Source organism: Mobula hypostoma, chromosome 4, assembly GCF_963921235.1.
Source record: "Mobula hypostoma chromosome 4, sMobHyp1.1, whole genome shotgun sequence".
NCBI lineage: Eukaryota > Metazoa > Chordata > Chondrichthyes > Myliobatiformes > Myliobatidae > Mobula > Mobula hypostoma.
The window spans coordinates 154,287,544-154,309,700 of NC_086100.1; positions in this window are offsets into that span (position 1 = coordinate 154,287,544).

Consider the following 22,157-nt stretch of genomic DNA (forward strand, 5'->3'; position numbering starts at 1 on the left):
TAAAGGGTGTCTGGAAATAATAACAAAAGAATTTCTGCCTGACTACCTGGTCCCTCTTTTAAAACCTACTATATCTGCTGACCCTGTCCTAATACCCTCCAGATTGGATGTGTTCCAAATTTGGATTGGTAATATTTCAGCAATGTATCTTGGATCATGTTGCTTTATTACCAGCACTATATCAATCAATCTTCTTTGGAACTCTGGAAAAGAATGTTAGTTATAAAGTGAAAAGTAGCTGTCGTAATTTGGGTTTATGCAAAAGTGAAGAAAAGATGCATGTGAGATAATCATTTCCCCTTGCTTGCTAACACTGAAATGGGCTCAGTCTGGCTCCATTACCAAATAATTCCTGGGCCCTCCTGATGGACAAAGAACCATTTTCTGCCTGTCAAGTCCTGAAAGAATTGACATGAAAGTTTCAAGTTCATTATCATTTCACACCTGTTACTGTCGACCGTGTCAATTTTTTTTATTTTGAGCAAAATTGTTCAAATTAGCAAGCCAAACGTTAGATATAAAAATGAATTTTTACAGATGTTCTTTTAAAACAGAAAGTACCATCTAACATCAAGGACTCCCACCATCCAGGCCATGCTATCTTCTCACTTTTGCCATTGGGAACGTGGTAGAGGAGCCTTAGGTCCCACACTACCAGGTTTTGGAACAGTAATTTCCCTACAACCGATAGGCTCCTGAACCAGCGAGGATAACTTCACTTAGTCTAACACTGAACTGAGTCCACAATCTATGGACTCACTTTCAAGGGCACTACAACTCAGGTTCTCAGTATTATTTATTTATTTTTATTTGCACAGTTCGTCTTCTTTTGCACTTCGGTTGTTTGTCATAGCTTTCCATTCATTCTGTTGTGCTTTGTTTTCCTGTGAACACCTGCAAGAACATGAATCTCACAGTAGCATACGGTGACATACACATACTTTGATAATAAATTTATTTTGAACGCTAAAAATGGGATATTTATAAAATTCCCACTTTACATACTCATCGAGGTTGTGAACATAAAGCAGTGTATGAAATACTTGCATGCAGTCCTGCCACCAATAGGGAAAAGAATGGATTACAAGTTACTGTATCCCACGCAGGGAAAGAGAAACGTTGGCGTAATTGAAGTATGTTGTACTTTAACTGGAGTTTATACAAAGATTCCACAACCTAATGTTTATTCCTAAAGGGGAAAAGTTGTTATAATGCTGACTTTTTGTCCATAATTTCAGTTGCTTTCAATCTGTGATATAGTTCCTACAACACCAAAGTAAATTGGTTCACCGTCAATATACCTTTTGATATCCAAGGGTTCAGAGGTGACCTGTGTTTATCTAATGTTGCAGTTGCCAGTTTCATGTCTTTGAGAAGAAAGAAAGACTTGCAGTTACATTGTGCCAAGTAGCTTCAGGACGTCCCAAAACCATCTGTAGTAAATGAGTACTTTGGCAAGTTGTTTCCTTTGGCTGTGTAAGAAAGCAACAAGCAGTTTATCCCCAGTAAGTTCCCAAAACAACAAAGTCATAGATTTAAAAGGCAGTGCACTGTCTTTTGAATAAATCCAAACTTACCAAACAGCTGGGAGCCGCAAAGGAGTTACCCCGATAAAGAATCACTCACTAAATTCCAGCTCAGCAATTCTCTTCCACTAAAATTAATGGTGGACACTCCCTACACCAAACACAACCTGGGAAAGGACGTATAGTAGCTGTAGATTCCCCCAGCAAAAGTGGGATGAATTATTACAATTTTAGGCATTCGGAGAAAAAACAGTGAATAGTTAACTGCAGCTTCAGGACCTGTAGGGTTAACTGTGTAGTATTCTAATGTTGCTGAATGTTCTGTAGGGGAAAGTTGACACAGATTGAGTCATAGAGTTGTACAGCTTAGAAATGGGCCCTTGGGCTCACCACATCTGTGCCAAACTTTCTACCCTACACTTTTGCCCACACTAGGATTATATTCTTTAACACCTCGCCTTCTTAAGTGACTGCCTGAATGCTTCTTACATATATTTGATTTCAGCACCCCCTCTGAGAATGAGCTCCAGAAATCAATTGCTGTCTGTGTAAAATGCTTACCCTTCAGATCTCCTTTAAAAGTCTTTCATCTCACATTAAATCTATGACATCTTGTTTTTAATACCATGGGAGAATAATTCAGACCACCTACATTAACTGGGCCTCATATAATCTTATATTTCTGTCAGGTCAGCCCTTAGTCTCCTTTACTTGAGGGAAAACAAATGAAGCCTATCCAAAAGCGCAAACTCGAGGACATCTGCAGATGCTGGAATTTCAAGTAACTCACATAAAAATTGCTGGTGAATGCAGCAGGCCAGGCAGCATCTCTAGGAAGGGGTGCAGTCGAGGTTTTTGGCTAAGACCCTTTGTCAGGACTAACTGAAAGAAGAGATAGTAAGAGATTTGCAAGTGGGAGGGGGAGGGGGAGATCGGAAATGATAGCAGAAGACAGGAGGGGGAGGGATGGAGCCAAGAGCTGGACAGGTGATTGGCAAAAGGGATATGAGAGGATCATGGGACAGGAGGCCTAGACAGAAAGAAAGGGGGAGGGGGGAAGCCCAGAGGATGGGCAAGGAGTATAGTGAGAGGGACAGAGGGAGAGAAAGGAGAGAGAGAGAGAGAAAGTAAATAAACAAATAACGGATGGGGTATGAAGGGGAGGTGGGGCATTAACGGAAGTTAGAGAAGTCAATGTTCATGCCATCAGGTTGGAGGCTACCCAGACGGAATATAAGGTGTTGTTCCTCCAACCTGAGTGTGGCTTCATCTTGACAGTAGAGGAGGCCGTGGATAGACATATCAGAATGGGAATGGGACGTGGAATTAAAATGTGTGGCCACTGGGAGATCCTGCTTTCTCTGGCGGACAGAGCGTAGGTGTTCAGCGAAATGGTCTCCCAGCCTGCATCGGGTCTTGCCAATATATAGAAGGCCACACCGGGAGCACCAGACACAGTATATCACTCCAGATGACTCACAGGTGAAGTGTCACCTCACCTGGAAGGACTGTCTGAATGGTGGTGAGGGAGGAAGTGTAAGGGCATGTTCCGTTTGCAAGGATAAGTGCTAGGAGGGAGATCAGTGGGGAGGGATGGGGGGGAATGAATGGACAAGGGAGTCGCGTAGGAAGGGATCCCTGTGGAAAGTGCGGGGGGGTGGAGGGAAAGATGTGTTCAGTGGTGGAATCCCATTGGAGGTGGTGGAAGTTACAGAGAATTTTTTTTTCTCTTTCTCCTTTTTCTCCCTCTGTTGCTCTCACTATACTCCTTCAGTTAGGCCTGATGAAAGGTCTCGGCCCAAAACGTTGACTGTACCTCTTCCTATAGATGCTGCCCGGCCTGCTGCGTTCACCAGCAATTTTTATTTGTGTTGTTTGAAGCCTATCCAATCTCTCCCCTTAACTAAAGTCCTGCACTCCAGACAACATTCAGGTGAATCTACTCTGCACTCTCTCCAGGACATCCTTCCTAAAGTGTGGTTAATGGAAGTACATAAAATTTGCCCACTTTCCCTCACAAAATCAGGCTAATGTGATAATGATGAAATTATTGATTATAAATATTATTCAGAATAACTGGGAAGTTTTCCCTATGGCTTTCAAAATAGTGCATGGAATCGTTTGCAACAAGGATTGCTTCATTTGCATCAGATTCTCTGGTTTCTGGCAGTAATTGGCAGTTTCACCAATATTCCCACTCAAACTTTGGCTATTCTTAATGTCCTCCTCTGAAAAATGCTGGTTAATTGAAGGATAATAATTCCCACAACATGTACAGACTCTCCACCGCACCAGTCTCCGTTTCTTGTATGGGAAACACTGGACTCTGGGAGACAGCACCAATATTTATTGGCTTTCAGTTGCTTTGAGTTCCTGGAAAACACTTACATTCTGGAACAGTAAGTCTTAATTTGTAAAAGTGGAAAGCAACAATGTAGCCTGTGTGTGCTATTTGTAAATCTAATTAACTGGCAGTAAAACTCCCTCATAAAATAAGAACATATGGAAGAAACGAAAGATCATTCAATATATCCACCCTTCATTCCGGCACATCATACAGATCCTGTATCTCATTCACTTTATTACTTGACCGCTTATAATCCCTATATTCTCGTTACCTTGGTCTCTAATAGTTGTTCCTCGCACTCAGAATATCAAATGAATATTGCATTTTGATATGCATCTAAATTTGTGAATATCCTACTAATGAACTTGTATTAAACACTCCTATTTTTAATAAAATCTGTTATTCAAAGGTTAAACCAAATGAGATAAGGTAATGATATGTTAAGTTAGATAGCAGTGAAACATAGTTTCAGATATATTTTGCTGTTTATGCGTCAGCGCACCACGTACCATAAAACTTGAATGTGCTTGGGTTCCTGTAGCCATACCTACTGAGATGGAGGAAACTACTTATTGGGAACAAAGTGTTTTCAGCTGGATAAAAAAAAAACAACTTCAGTTCATTGTTTCTGGAACAAAGTTGACTGAGTGTTCATACAGATGATCTCATAAGTTAGTAATAGAGATAAAAACACATTTACAAACAAGAGAAAATCTGTATATGCTGGAAATCCAAGCAACACACACAAAATGCTGGAGGAACTGAGCAGGCCAGGCAGCATCTACAGAAAAGAGTACAGTCAATGTTTGTAGTTAATTTAGAAATTACCTAGGGTTACCCATAGCCCTCTATTTTTTTAAGCACAATCTAGCTATCCAGGAGTCTCTTAAAAGACCCTATCGTATTCGCCTCCACCACTGTCGCTGGCAGCCTATTCCACGTGCTCACCACTCTCTGTGTAAAAAACTTACCATTGACGTCTCCTCTGTACCTGCTTCCAAGCACCTTAAAAATGTGCCCTCTCATGTTAGCCATTTCAGCCCTGGGAAAAAGCCTCTGACTATCCACACGATCAATGCCTCTCATCATCTTATGCACCTCTATCAGGTCACCACTCATCCTCTGCCGTTCCAAGGAGAAAGGGCAAAGTTCACTCAACCTATTCTCATCAGGCATGCTCCCCAACCCAGGCAACATCCTTGTAAATCTCTGCACCCTTTCTATGGTTTCCACATCCTTCCTGTAGTGAGGCGACCAAAACTGAGCACAGTACTCCAAATGGGGTCTGACCAGGGTCCTTTGTAGCTGCACATTACCTCTTGACTCCTAAACTCAATCCCACAATTGATGAAGGCCAATGCACCGTATGCTTTCTTAACCACAGTGTCAACCTGTGCAGCCGCTTTGAGCGTCTTATGGACTTGAACCCCAAGATCCCTCTAATCCTCCACACTCCCAAGAGTCTTACCATTAATACTATATTCTGCCATCATATTTGACCTACCAAAATGGACTACCTCACACTTATCTGGGTTGAACTCCATCTGCCACTTCTCAGACGAGTATTGCATCCTATCAATATCCTGCAGTAACCTCTGAAAGCCCTCCACACTATCCACAACACCCCCAACCTTTGTGTCATCAGCAAATTTACAAACCCATCCCTCCACTTCCTCATCCAGGTCATTTATAAAAATCACGAAGAGAAGGAATCCCTGAAGCACAACACTGATAACCGAACTCCATGCAGAATATGACCCATCTACAACCACTCTTTGCCTTCTGTGAGCAACCCAATTCAGGATCCACAAAGCAAGATCCCCTTGGATCCAATGCCTAGTTACTTTCTCAATAAGTCCTGCATGGGTACCTTATCAAATGCCTTGCTGAAATCCATATACACTACATCTACTGCTCTACCTTCATCAATGTGTTTAGTCACATCCTCAAAAAATTCAATCAGGCTCATAAGGCATGACCTACCTTTGACAAAGCCATGCTGGCCATTCCTAATCATATTATCCCTCTTCAAATGTTCATAAATCCTGCATCTCAGGATCCTTTCTATCAAATTACCAACCACTGGAATAAGACACACTGGTCTATAATTTCCTTACCTATCTCTACTCATTTTCTTGAATAAGGGAACAACATCTGCAAACCTTCAATCCTCCGGAACCTCTCCCGTCCCCACTGATGATGCGAAGATCATTACCAGAGGCTCAGCAATCGCTTCCCTTGCCTCCCACAGTAGCCTGGGGTGCATCTCGTCTGGTCCCAGTGACTTATCTAACTTGATGCTTTCTGAAAGCTCCAGTACATCCTCCTTCTTAATGTCTATGTGCTCAAGTTTTTCAGTCTGCTGTAAGTCATCCCTACAATCTCCAAGATCCTTTTCCGCAGTGAATATTAAAGCAAAGTATTCATTAAGTACCTCTGCTACCTCCTCTGGATCTGTACACACTTTTCCACTGTCACACTTTATTGGTCCTGTTCTCTCATGTCTCATCCCCTTCCTCTTCACATACTTGTAGAAATCCTTGGGGTTTTCCTTAATCCTGCTCACCAAGGCCTTCTCATGGCCCCTTCTAACTCTCCTAATTTCATTATTAAGCTCCTTCCTGCTAGCCTTATAATCTTCTAGATCTCTATCATCACCTAGTTTTTTAACCTTTCGTAGGCTTTTCTTTTCTTTTTGACTAGATTTTCAACAGTCTTTGTACACCACAGTTCCTGTACCCTACCATCCTCTCCCTGTCTCATTGGAACGTACCTATGCAGAACGCCACACAAGTACAGTATCCCCTGAAGATTTGCCACATATCCTCCATACATTTCCCTGAGAACATCTGTTCCCAATTAATGCTTCCAATTTCCTGCCTGATCGTTTCATATTTCCATTACTTCAATTAAACACTTTCCTAACTTGTCTGTTCCTACCCCTCTCCAATGCTATGGTAAAGGAGATAGAATTGTGATCACTATCTCCAAAATGTTCTTCCACTGAGAGACCTGACACCTGGTCAGGTTCATTTCCCAATACCAGATCAAGTACAGCCTCTCCTCTTGTAGGTTTATCTACATATTGTGTCAAGAAACCTTCCTGAACACACCTGACAAATTCCACCCCATCTAAACCTCTTGATCTAGGGAGATGCCAATCAATATTTGGGAAATTAAAATCTCCCCTGTTATAAATACACCTTTCCAGAATCTGTCTCCCTATCTGCTCCTCAATGTCCCAGTTACTATTGGGTGGTCTATAAAAAACACGTAGTGTTATTGACCCCTTCCTGTTCCTAACTTCCACCCACAGAGACTCAGTAGACAATCCCTCCATGACTTCCTCTTTTTCTGCAGCCATGACACTATCTCTGATTGGCAGTGCCATGCCCCCACCTCTTTTGCCTCCCTCCCTGTCCTTTCTGAAACATCTAAAACCTGGCACTCTAAGTAACCATTCCTGCCCCTGAGCCATCCAAGTCTCTGTAATGGCCACAACATCATGGCTCCAAGTACTGATCCATGCTCTAAGCTCATCTGCTTTGTTCATGATACTCCTTGCTTTAAAATAGACACATCTCAAACCATCGGTCTGAGCACATCTCTTATCTATCACCTGCCTGTCCTCCCTCTCACACTGTCTCCAAGCTTTCTCTATTTGTGAGACAACTGCCTCTTCCTCCGTCTCTTCAGTTTGGTTCCCACCCCCCAGCAATTCTAGTTTAAACTCTCCCCAATAGCCTGAGCAAACCTTCCTTCCCGGATATTGGTCCCCCTGGGATTCAAGTGCATCCCGTCCTTTTTGTACAGGTCACACCTTCCCCAAAAGAGGTCCCAATGATCCAGAAATCTGAATCCCTGCCCCCTGCTCCAATCCCTCAGCCACGCATTTATCCTCCACCTCACTCTATTCCTGTACTCACTGTCACGTGGCACAGGCAGTAATCCCAAGATTACTACCTTTGAGGTCCTGCTTCTCAACTTCCTTCCTAACTCCCTGCAGTCTGTTTTCAGGACCTCCTCCCTTTTCCTACCTATGTCATTGGTACCAATATGTACCACGACCTCTTGCTGATCAACTTCCACTTCAGGATGTTGTGGATGGGATCAGAAACATCCTGGACCCTGGCACCTGTGGGGCAAACTACCATCCATAAAATCGTCTATCTGGCCCCCTAACTATAGAGTCCCCAATCACTGCTGCCACCCTCTTCCTTTCCCTACCTTTCTGAGCCACAGGGTCAGACTCTGTCCGAGACGCAACCGCTGTTGCTTCCCCCAGGCAGGTCGCTCCCCCACAACAGTACTCAAACAGGTGTACTCTCTAGTATCTGACTCTTGCCCTTCCCTCTCCTGTGATGAAAGCTAATATTGTTTTCATCCTTTGATAGCTGCTGATTTGTGCGGGGGAGCTGTAAACTATTTTGTAATACAAAACTTCCTATAAATGAACTTCTCAGGTTATAGCTCTGAGTCAAATTAATGAAATGGTATATCTGATGTGAAAGCTGAAATCTGTCAAATAGGAGTTAGTGTTTAAAATGCTATAAAAAACCTTGATTTGTTGGGATCGCTCATAATTTAAAGTTGTTTATATTCAGAAGGCAGGCAGTAATCCATGGTTTAGCCTTTACTATAAATGTAGGAGACACAGTTCTAGAATGAATGAATCATAGAACTGTTACAGCACCGAACACCTTTCGACCCCTTGAGACTATGCCATCTCCAAGTAGAATGACTCATGAAGAATTACAAATCCCCTGCTCTTTCCCATAACCTTAAGTTCCTACTCAATTTTATAAGACACTAACAACAGCAATTTCACTACCCCTACAGCGAGTAAATTCCAAATCCATTCTATTGTCCGCGTAAAAATGTTCCTTCTCACATTGTCTTGTGTTTTTTTCTCTCAAAGGTTTAAACACTGTATGTGCCTTCTAATTCTTGGACCATTCCTAAAATGACACTTCCCTTTACCTGTCGTATCTAAACCATTAATGATCTAGGAGCAGCTTCTTTGCTCAGGACTAATAGGAAATACCACAATTTGAGGAAGTGACTTTAGCCAGCATTTGATGTTCATCAGTAATTGAAGGCCCTTATCAATAAAACATCTTCTTTCAGATGACCAGTGGATATCTTCCCACATTGTCTCACTTCATCATGGATAGCTTTACTGTGGTTATTACTATGATGCTAGATTGCGTGTGTTATCGGCTGCATGCAGATGCTACTGAACTTAAAGTAGGTAAGCCTACAGCCAAGCAATGATTAGATCATAGCACAGCAATGATTCGATGTGTCTTTAGAAGTTATCGGGTCATACTGCACAGAAATAGACTCTTTAGTGCTTTGACTCCATGCCAATGATAAAACACCCATTTACATTAATCCTACACTGATCCTATCTTATTCTCCCAATTGATCCCATTTTACTCTTCCAATATTCCCTCAGTGCCACCCCCAACCCAGATTCTACCACTCATCTCAGTGGTACTGAGGATATTCGAAGCTAGTGTATTTACAGTGCATCTCAGACTACAATGGAGTGTCATACTAGGTGCCTAGGCTGGATCTTGAATGAATAATCTACAGATTCAAGTGCTTTCAACTGCATAGAGCTGATAATAAACAAAAATTTGCATTATAGTCATCATAATAAAGCTGATTAGTTTGCTTTGCATTGCCCAAATCCACTTTAGTAATTTACAAGATTCCTGTCATTTCCCGAGAAATTTCAATGTGTTTTCTGTTATTTCAAGTTAAACGCAGAATGCTTTAACTAGTTCTACTAATGATGGTGACAATGAGATACATTAAGACTTAATTTTCCACCCTGCGGAAATCAAGTGATCTATGATCAAGATAATGCGTCCTTGTAGCATCCTGAGAGCAGCTCTTTCTTTATCCTTTGCCGTTTTTGCCCCGATCCTTGTTAGTAACCTAAAAGCTGTTGTTAGTTCCCTGGAAAGCTATCTGTTATTTGTTCATTCAAAATGAGCACAAATATTTCAATTCTTTTTACAAACGACAATGAGGTGCATCCAGACTTGATTTTTTTTACACTATGTAAATCAATTTTTTTAGTAAAACCGAGAAAGCCAAATTTTAATAATTTGTCTCTCAAATTAGGTAATTGGTAATTTGAGTTGATAAAATGAGCAGAATAATGACCCACTGGGTTTAATTTTCTTACCAGCTTCATTATCCACTTGTACTGCTGCTTTCAAGGATCCTTAAAACACACACACCAGGAGTCCTTCTGTTCCGTAGTATTTCCAAGGGTCCTATCATTCAGTATGACTAACCTAGCTCCATAGTCCTTCACATATACATCACTTACCATTTTTGAGGACATTCATGATATACTTTTTTCATTGACTGAGATATGGCATATAAGAGCAAGGATACCAGGTATTATACAACTGATCTAAAACATTCGTTTGGCCACAGTTGGACTATAGTGTGTAATTCTGGACTCCATATGATATAAACAACCTGTTTTTACTGTGGTGAATGCAAAGTAGGTTTGCCAGTGTGTTGTGATCCAACTAAGACCCCTATGGCGGAGCTGGCAGAAGGTGGCACATCACAACAGCAGTGAACGCAGAGGAAAGTTGCAGCACTGCAGGGTCCCCAGTCTTGTAACCCATGCCACTGGACCCTGACACCGATTCGTCAAGGACAGAGAGAAATATGAACTGAAGAGAGAAGGAGAAATTTGTGGGTGAAAAGATGATGAAATCATGCAGACTAGTCATGAATAGCAAGTCAAAGCTGCAATAAAGTTATTTGGAAATATCAAATACCCGAATTCTTTCTGAGATACTCCAGATGATTTACACTGAGGAGGCAGTGGTTGGGAGAGCTGGTCTTGTATAAGGTGAATGATAAACCTGATTGTGATAATAAACTAGATTCTGATTCTGATTCTGACACACAAGAATGTGGGTTCAATTTCAGCATTTGGATAGGTACATGGATGGGAGGGACATGGAGGGCTATGGTCCAGGTGCGGGTTGTTGTGAGCAGGGAGATTAACAATGCAGCGCGGACTATATGGGCAAGGGGCCTGGTTCCGTGCTGGAGTATTCTATGACTGTCTGACTCCAAGCCAGGAGAAACTCAGATTTTCCTGTGGTTTGTCGAAAAGGAAACCAGAAAAAAGCCTACTGTTCACATGGAGGTTCTGGGCCGAATCCAGAGATATTTATAAAGTGTGACTGTGATTTGTGTCAAATGATAGGCTAGAATGGAAGATCTCCACCAACAACTTAAGCCTTCTTCTTAGATTTTTTCCAGGAAAACATGCTCCCACTTTAAAGTATCCATTGTAGTGTATTATATTCATTATTTTCATTTACTTTCATTTCAACTGTCAAAATGTTAATATTGCTCAGTAACTGGATTTTACCCACTTCTGATGAACTATATAGGTTCTGCATTAATTGTAATTAGGATCTTCACAGAAACTTGCAAAATTGGGCAGAAATATATTAAAAATAATGCATATTTATTTGTTAAAAGAGGATCTATATAGTTCCTATCTGGGGTCATTTGTAGGGATAGTATCATTGCTGAAAAACAAATCATTGCTTGCAGAACTCTCCATGGCAGCCAAAGTGTGGTAGTAGGAAAAATTGATATGGAGCTGAAGAGAATTACTGGGAAAGGAGATATCTTGTTTTCCTAGATATCTGGGCTCTCTCCAATCTATGAATGGTGTTATTGACTTCTGTGTTCTGGAGTTATTGATTTATAGTGTCATACAGCACAGAAACAAGCCCTTTGGCCCATGTCATCCATACCGATCAAGTTGGAATTGGTAATTGGTAATTATTTATTTTGCTACATGCACTATGGTACAGTAAAAAGCTTTGTTTTGCATGCCATCCTTACAGATAATTTCAAAACGTTAAGTACATTGAGGTTGAACAAAGGGAAAAACAGTAACAGAATGTAGAATTTTGTACGCAGTTACTGTTATAAAAGAAAGCTCAGTGCGGGTGACAATGAAATGCAAGGGTCACAAGACAGTGAATTGCGAGATTGAGAGTTCCGTTTAAGAAGTCTGCTTATGGAGCAGGAGAGAAGCTGTCTTTGAGCCTGATGGTGTGCGTCTTCAGGCTTTTGTATCTTCTGCCCAGTGGAAGGGGAAAGTAAAGTGAATGATCGAGATTGGGGGTGGGGAGGAGTCGTTGATTACGTTGGATGCTTTCCTGAGGTGGCCAGAGGTATAGAGAGTCCATGGAAGGAGAGGAGGCTGGTTTTCATGAGGGACTGATCTGAGTTCACAACTTAACTGAGCTAGTTACATGTGTCTATACCTGGCTCACAAACCTTTAAACCTTTGCTTTTCATGTGACTGTTCAAATGACTTTTAAGTGTCATATTTGCACCTGCCTCTACACTTCCTCTGGCAGAGCGTTTGAGATACTCTCCTCCCTCTGTATGAAAAATTGCTTCTCAGGTCCCTTTTAAATCTTTCCCCCATCACCTTAAACCTGCACCCTTTGGTTTTGGATGCCTCCACTTTGAAGAAAAGACCTTGGCTATTCATCTTATCTAAATAGTCCAAGCTACTTCAGATCAGGGGTCACTGGTGTTTGCATGCATCATTTGTTATAAGCAGTAATCAGTAAAGAATCAGAATCAGGTTTATTTTCACTGACATATGTCCTGAAATCTGTTGTTTTGCAACAGCAGTACAATGCAAAGACATGAAAATTACTATTAATTTCTTTTTTTTTAAATTTTATTTTTATTTGGATAAGGAGTTCACAATTATCATGTACTTTTTCACACATATAACCTTTTCCATTTTTTTATATGTATAAAACTACAATTATTTATACATTCTTAAGTACACATTGAGATGATATAAAAGCAAAATAAACATTTAAATTGATAATTATGTACTGTGGTAAATCTAACCTATTAGGCTAAGTAATGAAATTAGTTGTTAAGAAAAATGGTAATAATAGTTTCCATACAACCCTTCTGGACCATTTCCACTGGTCCAAAATGCTGCATACAAGCCTATATACCAACCATTGTAGGTGTTTATATCCCAATTTGTTCGTGCTTGTTCCTGCCCGCAGACATAATTATCCAATCCCTATGTACTTATTTACTTAATTTTTTCATTTGCTCTTCTCATCAACACAGTAATATTGCTAACGTAAGCACCCCTAGTCTAAATGTTTGTTGTTTTTTTTTGGAAAATAGTGAATTATCACAAGTAAAGGGAAAGATTTGGGAAAGGGATAAAAAAAATGAAAATTACTATTAATTTCAAAATATTGTGTGCAAAAAGGGAATAATGAAGTAGTGATCATGTGTTCGTGGACCATTCAGAGTTATGATTGTGGAGGGAAAGAAGCTGTTCCGAAATCATTGACTATGGGTCTTCAGGTGTCCCAGATAGTGTTGGTGCTTAGTGATGGATACTGCCTTCTTGAGGTACTGCCTCTTGAAGATGTTCTTGATGGTGGTGAGGGCAACGCCTGTGTGAGTCTACAACCTTCTGCAGCCTCCTGCGATCCTGTGCATTGGAGTCTCCACAACAGGCTGTGACACGGAGGGTCAGAACGCTCTCCAACATACAGGTGTGCACCGCTTAACGTCCACGATACGTTCTGTGAAATCAGATGTTATGTGATTTGGACGTTGTGCGAACACCATATTATATACTCAGCAAACCTATATGGAGTACTGCAGTGTACCTGTATTGACTAATTAGCCAAGAACTTACACTAAAACTGTATACTGTACACTATAATACATACATACATACATACACTATTTTTTAAATTTCATTTTAACCTTTTTAATTTTTTCAGTTTTTCAACTTCTATGTAAACACTTTCTTAGCCTATATCACACACAATTTTTATCAAAGACGATCAGGATCACCATATCACTGTTCTCAACTTCCTCATAGCATTCCACTGGAAGAGTTTCAGGTCGAATAACCTGCGTTTGGAAGCCATGATGCACTTTACGGTAATATTTTCGAAAGAAAATTAAACAGAGAGATAACACTACTACACTCAAGAGACGTACGATACACAAGATTGGTTACGTCCGCTACATCGCGTTCTCCGATCGGGACTACGGACGTATATGCGATCGGGCATTGTCCTCTTTGGTGACATCTCCTCAACCTCCTAATTAAATAGAGCTGCTGCCTTCTTCAGGATTGCATCAATATGTTGGGCCCAGGATAGAACTTCGGAGATACTGATGCCCAGGAACTTGAAGCTGCTCACCACTTCCAGCAATGACCCCTCAGTAAGGGCTGGTATGTGTTTTCCCGACTTCTAGTCCCTGAAGTCCACAATCTATCCCTTGGGCTTGCTGGTGCTGAGTGCGAGGCTGTTGTTGTGATGCCACCCAACCAGCCGATCTATCGTACTCCTGTACACCCCCTTGTTGCCATCTGAGATTCTACCAACAATAGTGGTGCCATTGTCAAATTTATAGATGGCCTTTGAGCTGTGCTTAGCCATGTAGTCAGAAGTGCAGTGAGAGAAGAACAGTAGGTTAAGTACACATCCTTGAGGTGCACCTGTGTTGAATTTCAGAGAGGAGGAGATGTTATTATCGATCTGCACAGACTGTGGTCTATTGATAAGAAGCAAGGATACAGTTGCAGTTGCAATTAAAAGGACCACTGCTGGCTGGTTATCCATAATGCCAACCAGAGGACAATGAGGCAGAGGGCTGCTATACAAAAGAATTCAACATTTCTGTGAAGATTTTATAGATAACATTTTATTCCCCAGCCCTGTGACAGAAGCTCCTTGGTTTTCTGTGAGTGAGTTTTGGAGGCTGTAGGATACAAATCTTTAATATCTGTCAGCAGTGAAGGAAGCACAGCATGACCCATTTCAGTGACCGCTGCCATGGAAAGTTCAGCCGTGCTAAGCCAACTATGCACAGTTTAGTCCAGTCCAATTTTCTCGGTGCTGGATACCATACTTTGTGCAATCAGGCACACAAAATGTGCACAAATGGTTTCAACTTCTAGGCTCTAAATATGATGATTCCTATATAAATTTTGCTAACAAATCTCGCTTCATGTCATGAAATGAGGCTATAATTGATGAGCTTCATTTTTTTCTGCAGTTCTGCTAAAACTTTGTCTCTCTCCACAGGTGTTGCCCAGGCTTTCTGCTTTTATTTCTGACCGATGATCCTGACCAAACAAAGGCAAGTACCTGTTTAGTGGGAATCCAAGGTCAGTACACATTGAACAGTGGTTCATTTCCAGAGCTAACGTGAAAATGCAAGAGCATATCTCGGCTGGTGTTGTGTCTTTATGGAAATTAAATTAAATGGGCAGCATTCACATTCAAGACAGATGGTGGAAAGCTTTAGGTTTACACAACAATGTGATGTAAAGGGTTTAGCCATATGTTTACAGTTGTGGAATACTGAAGGAGAAAAAAACTGGAATGATCTAATTTACTTTATGCCATTCTAGTATTCACATGAGGAAAAGACAATGGAGTTGTTGACTCATTGAAGCAATCAATCTTTTTCACTTAGGCTGCAGTAGAGCTGAATGAAGGGAGGAAGGCTGTTGCAATGGATACACTTGGGAACCAAACTCAACTGTTCCACCCATACATATCACACTTAATATAGATCATGTCTGAAATTACTCATATATTGTTTCCTAAAGTACTATCATTTGAAATTTAACATAAAATCATTATAGCAGCTAATACAAATTCCTTTACAATGACAAAATGGAGCAAGGGTCTGGCTTTTGTGGTAGAGTGGCTCCCATAGGCAAAGCTGTTATGATTTCCCATGGACTTTCTTTGGAGAATGCAGACATTTACAATAGCATCTTGAGAAAAAGGAGTTTTGTGAAAGACTCAGTGCAGGATTAGCCTTCATCCTCCAATAAATCAAGAAGATGACATCAGCTACTACAAGCTAGGTAATTTATTGCTGTCAATCAGACTGTGAAATACAGTGGATTCTGGTTAATTGGGCCATCAGTTAATTGGAATAGCCACTTATTTGGATGACTCTTAAAGAACAAAAACAAATTGAGAAAATCCTTGGAGCGAAGGAGGATGAGAGGTGACCTGATAGAGAAATATAAGATGATGACAGGCATTTGTTGTGTGGACAGTCAAAGGCTTTTTCCCGGGGCTGAAATGGCTAGCACGAGAAGACATAGTTTTAAGGTGCTTGGAAGTAGGTACATAGGAGATGTCAGGGGTAAGTTTTTTACACAGAGTGGTGAATGTGTGGAATGGGCTGTCGGCAACGGTGGTAGGGGTGAATACGATAGGGTCTTTTAAGAGACTCCTAGGCAGGCATATGGAGCTCAGAAAAATAGAGGGCCATGGATAACCCTAGGTAATTTCTCAGGTAAGGACATGTTGGGCACAGCTTTGTCGGCCGAAGGACCTGTTTTGTGCTGTAGTTTTTCAAGGTTTCCATGTTTCTATGAGAAAATAGCCAGGATTCCCTTTGTTTATTTGTGACACTATGTTGCTTACTTTGGGCAGAAGCCTGTTGCCTAACAGTTTCTAACTAGCATCAGTCGTGGGCACATCTGTGGCCATTAGACATTACACCTTAGATCAAACAGTTTTAAAATAGCATCATTTGCATGTTTGTGTTCAAAAAGCAGTTGTTTTTGTCACTTATAGTTGGTGACTAATAAACAGTAAGACGATTCAGAATTTGCTCACTGCGATCTCAAGCATTCAAGCTTGGAAATGCCAGAAACGGCCTGGAGAGAAAATGAAACAATTTCACTACGCCACCAGGTTAGTAACAACAAAGAAGTTGAAGGTATTGACAATCATCTTGAATGTTACAATTAAAATGAAGATTTGGTGGATGCAATCATTGAAAGCAGTGCTTGAAGGCAGTCCACTATATGTACTAGGTGTCGGCACTGATTTTGGTCATTTACAGTCAATTAAAAGAACAGATCTGTGTACATTGAGTGAATTGCTCTGTTGATACCTATTAGAAACTACACAGTTTTATATAACTGTAGCAGTTTTGGTCATGTTCTAATTTGTTCTGTGTATCATTTAAATACATAATTTGATACTCAGTTAAATGGTAACTTTTTCTTTTATACACTTTTTAAAACTGTTTCTATTAAACATAGGCTAATTGGGCAGCCACTTAATTGTGCCAAAATTTGTTTGTTTAGATGTGTTTCAAGTAACTGGAAACCACTGAATATCCTATTGATAGGAGACCCAAAGAGAGCCAGAGGTTGCTTTCAATCAGTAGAAAGACAATTTTGATTGGAGTTCGCCAATATATTATCATGCAACATTTCTGCTTTTTTTAAAAAAACTTTTCTGTACATTCTTTCTTTATCTTTTCCAAATCCCCATGCTTTATACCCAGCTCTTTCTTTGTTCTCACGATTTATTGATTAATCAAGCCTGACTTTGATTGTCATCTTTTGTTGGTGAGCTAAGTTCTTTTCACAGTTTCAAAGCATAGTCATATCTCTAAGGTTAGGGAAGTACAGTGGTAGAGGGCAAGATCCCACTGAGAGCCATGAGATAAATGGCCACAGAACTGTGACCCCATTGTGCCGAACATTCAGTTCTATTTCGTGAACTGGTAAATTTGTTTAATAATATCATATGTACCAAGGTACAGTGAAAAACTTGACATAAGAGAGACTGTAGATCTGGATCAATGCAGTCAAAACTCAGGAATTCAGCATGGCAGGCAGAATCTGTGCAGAAACTTGGCTTGCATTCTGTATATACAGGTCAGAGGGATGTGGGCTAAACTCAGGAATTTGGGCCTAGCTGGAGGGGCAGAGTGATCTGATTGGACTGGTTTTGTCAAAGGCTTGTATGCATGCTGTATTGTTCAATGGCTCTATGACTCAATGAACTAAAATCCTTTAATCCTATTTTTACTTTCCAATATTGTTATTAGTTTCGACATAGAAGAATACAGTGTACAAGAAAGTATATATAAAAGGTCAAAGATTTTTTTTAAACTACCAATTACATTATATCTATTCATAATAACAATCTCATTAACCATATTCATGTAAGTTAATGAATAAATTATATTGAAATATACTAATTTATTACAAAAAAAGAGTCTAACCCTGACCAAGACCGAAGCTATTTATTAAGGAGAAAAAAGGGTAAAATACCTTCTCATATAATAAAAATTAATAATAGCCAAATCTGAATTTAAACAACGAATTGGTTTTGAAAGTTTTGAAAATAATTCAGAAAGGGTCCCCCCAATGTTTGAAAGTCTTGACGAGATTCAGAAATTGAACAACGAATCCTCTCTGAATCTAACCATGACATAATGTTGCATAACCATTGAGCATGAGTAGGAGGAAAAACATCTTTCCATTTAAACAAAAGTGCCTTTCTAGCTATACGAGAGCTAAAGGCCAAATTATATAAATCTGATGTCTTCAGCTTGATATCTTGTCCTGCAACAATACCGAATAGGGCCGTCAGAGGATTAGGCTTAAAATTGACTTTGAAATGTAAAGAAAAAGTTCGAAAAACTTCCTTCCAATATTTTTCAAGACTCGGACAAGTCCAAAACATATGAATTAATGAAGCTTCTCCATTATTACATCTGTCACAGTGGGGAGATATATCCAAATAAAAACGAAAAAGCTTATCTTTAGTCATATGGGCTCTATGTACCACCTTAAATTGTATGAGGGAATGGCGAGCACATAGCAATGAAGTATTAACCAGTTTAAAAATTTCATTCCAAGTTTCCTCAGGTATTGATGTCTGTAAATCTTGTTCCCAGAGATTCTTAATTTTGTCTAAAGGAACATTCCTCATCTCCAGTAACATACCATAAATATGAGATATTGAACCATTATGAAAAGATGTCAAACTAAAAATTACATCTAGTAAGTTCTTATCTGAGCTTATAGGAAATGTGTATAATTGAGATCTTAGAAAGTCTCTGATTTGTAGTTCTCTAAAAAAGTGAGTTTTGGGTAAGCTATATTTAGCTGACAATTGCTCAAATGAGAAAAGATTTCCTCCAACAAACAGTTCCCAAAAACATTTAATACCCAACCGGTCCCATTCTTTAAAAGCTAAATCAGTCATAGAGGGTTTAAAAAAAATTAGAAGAAGTGGGACTAGAAAGGGAAAATCTCAATAAACCAAAATGTTTTCTGAATTGTATCTAGATCCTCAGAGTATGTTTAACTATTAAATTATCAGTTAGTTTACTTACAAATAAAGGAAGTGAGGATCCAAGAAGAGAAATAATAGAAAATTTATTAACAGGGTTAGCTTCTTAAGAAATCCATACCATACAGTCGACACGATTAATAGAATATAGCCAAAACGTAAGATATCGTATATTGACTGCCCAGTAATAAAATCTAAAATTAGGTAAGGCTAAACCTCCAGACTTTTTAGGTTTTTGAAGATGAACTTTATTTAAACGAGGACGTTTATTTTTCCATATATAGGAGGATAAAATAGATTCAAGAGAGTCAAAGAAGGATTTAGGAATAAGAACGAGTAAAGGCTGAAAAGGATATATAAATTTAGGTAGCATATTTATTTTAGTAGAATTAATTTGTCCAATCAATGATATTGAAAGAGGTGACCAATTTATTCATATCCTTTTTACATGCTGCCTGGCCTGCTGCATTCACCAGCATTTTTTGTGTGTGTTGCTTGAATTTCCAGCATCTGCAGATTTCCTCGTGTTAAAGTTTTCTTTAAACAGGTGTTTGTAATTCTTAGTGACTGTTACACCCAAGTAAGTAAATTGATTCCTTACAATTTTAAAAGGGGGATTAGTATTAATTGATACCAAATTATTTAAAGGAAATAATTCACTCTTAATTAGGTTCAATTTATATCCTGAAAACTGGCTAAAACGGGAGAGTAAAAGAAGTACGCAAGGTAGCGAGGTCTCAACATTAGAGATGAAAAGCAATATATCATCAGCGTAAAGCGAGATTTTGTGGGTGATACCTCTCCTTAAAATACCACAGATATCATTAGATTCTCAAAAAGCAATGGCAAGGGGTTCTAAAGCTAGATCAAAAAGGAAAGTACTCAACAGACAGCCTTGTCTAGTTCCGCAGTGAAGGTTAAATGGTTTGGAATTTTGAAAATTAGTAAGAACCCGAGCAGAAGGAGATAGATAAAGTAATTTAATCCATTGAATAAAATCTGGTCCAAAAATAAATTCTTCTAAGGTTTTAAATAAATAATTCCATTCAACCCGATCGAAGGCCTTCACAGCATCAAAGGATATCACACATTCCGATATCTCCTGAGAAGGAGAGTAAATAACATTTAATACACGGCGTATATTAAAATGGGAATGTCAGTTTTTAATAAATCCCGTCTGATCATCAGAAATAATAGAAGGTAAAATATTTTCAATCCTACGAGCCAGAACTTTAGAAAGAATTTTAGTATCAACCTTGAGTAATGAAATTGGCCTATATGAAGAGCTTTCAGTTGGGTCCTTGTTCTTTTTTAGGATAAGCGAAATAGACGCTTCATAAAAAGATTGAGGCAAATTACCCAATTTGAAAGAATCCAAAAAGATTAAGTGTAACTGCGGAATAATTAATGAAGAAAAGGCCTTATAAAATTCTCCAGAAAATCCATCTGGATTCGAAGCCTTCCCCGAGTGTAATGAACGTATAGCCTTGGCGAATTCCTCATAAGAAATGGGTTGATCCATCTGTTTGCAATTATCTGCAGAAAGTGCAGGAATATTTAATTGATCAAGAAAATAATTCATTACAGTATTACCTTCAGGGGAATCAGAACTATAAAGTTCAGAATAGAATTCTCTAAAGGTATCATTTATTTCAGAGTGATCAGTTGTCCTATCACCATTGGATTTGCAAATGACTTTAATTTGTCGTTTAACTACAGAAGTTTTTAACTGGTTGGCCAATACTTTGCCTGATTTATCTCCGTGAATGTAAAATTGAGTTTTATCTTTAAGAAGTTGACTTTCAATTGGATATGTTAACAGAAGATCATATATAGTTTTAACTTCCACAAGTATTTTATATAAAACAGGATCTGGAGCTGTAGCATATTTTTGATCTAACTGTTTCAATTAATTGGCTAATTCAATTCTTTCTTTATTAGATTAGATTAGATTTTTTTTAGATTAGATTATGAGGACACAGTCCTTGTTTATTGTCATTTAGAATTGCATGCATTAAAAAATGATACAATGTTCCTCCAGAATGATATCACAAAAAACACAGGACAAACCAAGGCTAATACTGACAAAACCACATAATTATAACATATAGTTACAACAGTGCAAAGCAGTACCATAATTTGATAAAGAGCAGACTATGGGCACGGTAAAAAAAAGTCCCGATAGCCTCATCATCGCATGCAGATGGTAGAAGGGAGAAACCCTCCCTGCCATGAACCTCCAAGCACCATAAACTTGCCGATGCAGCACCATTGGAAGCACCCGACTGCAGTAGACTCTGAATCCGTCAAAAATCTTCGTGCCTCTGACCAGCCCTTCGACACTGAGCACCGAGCACCATCCTCTGTCGAGCGCTTCGACCCCGCCCTGGCCGCCGAGCAGCAAGCAAAGCCGAGGACTCGGGGCCTTCCCCTCCAGAGATTTCGGACCATACAGTAGCAGCAGCAGCGAAGCAGGCATTTCAGAAGTTTTGCCAGATGGTACTCCATGTTGGGCACGTGGCCAAGTGGTTAAGGCGTTTGTCTAGTTACCTCAAGGTCACTAGTTCGAGCCTCAGCTGTAGCAGCGTGTTTGTGCCCCTGAGCAAGGCACTTAATCACACATTGCTCTAGTCTGTGCGAGGAGTGGCGCCCCACATAGACTTCCAATCTGCACCTTGTAAGGCATGAAAATGCCCGACGCAGGCCTCTCATGGTCTGAGTCGACGTTCCCTCCCTTCCCTCCTCCGTGCTCTCATGTCCGTCTCCATCAAATCAGGATTGTGCACGGCACCCTACTTGACAAATAACAGACATCACCACCCGAGTGACTGCTGCGAGCTGCGTTGCGCCACCATCTTCTCCTCTCCTTCTTTATTAGCTTTATTCTTAACACTGGCAATATAAGAAATAATTTGTCCTCTACAGTAGGCCTTGAAAGTATCCCATACAATAAGATTAGAGGTCTCTTTCTTTTTATTCTCTTCAAAAAACAAAATAATATGCTTCTCTAGAGATTTTTAAAATTCCTTATCAGATAACAAAGTTGTATTAAAACGCCAAAATCTGTTGGTTTGAGGAAGA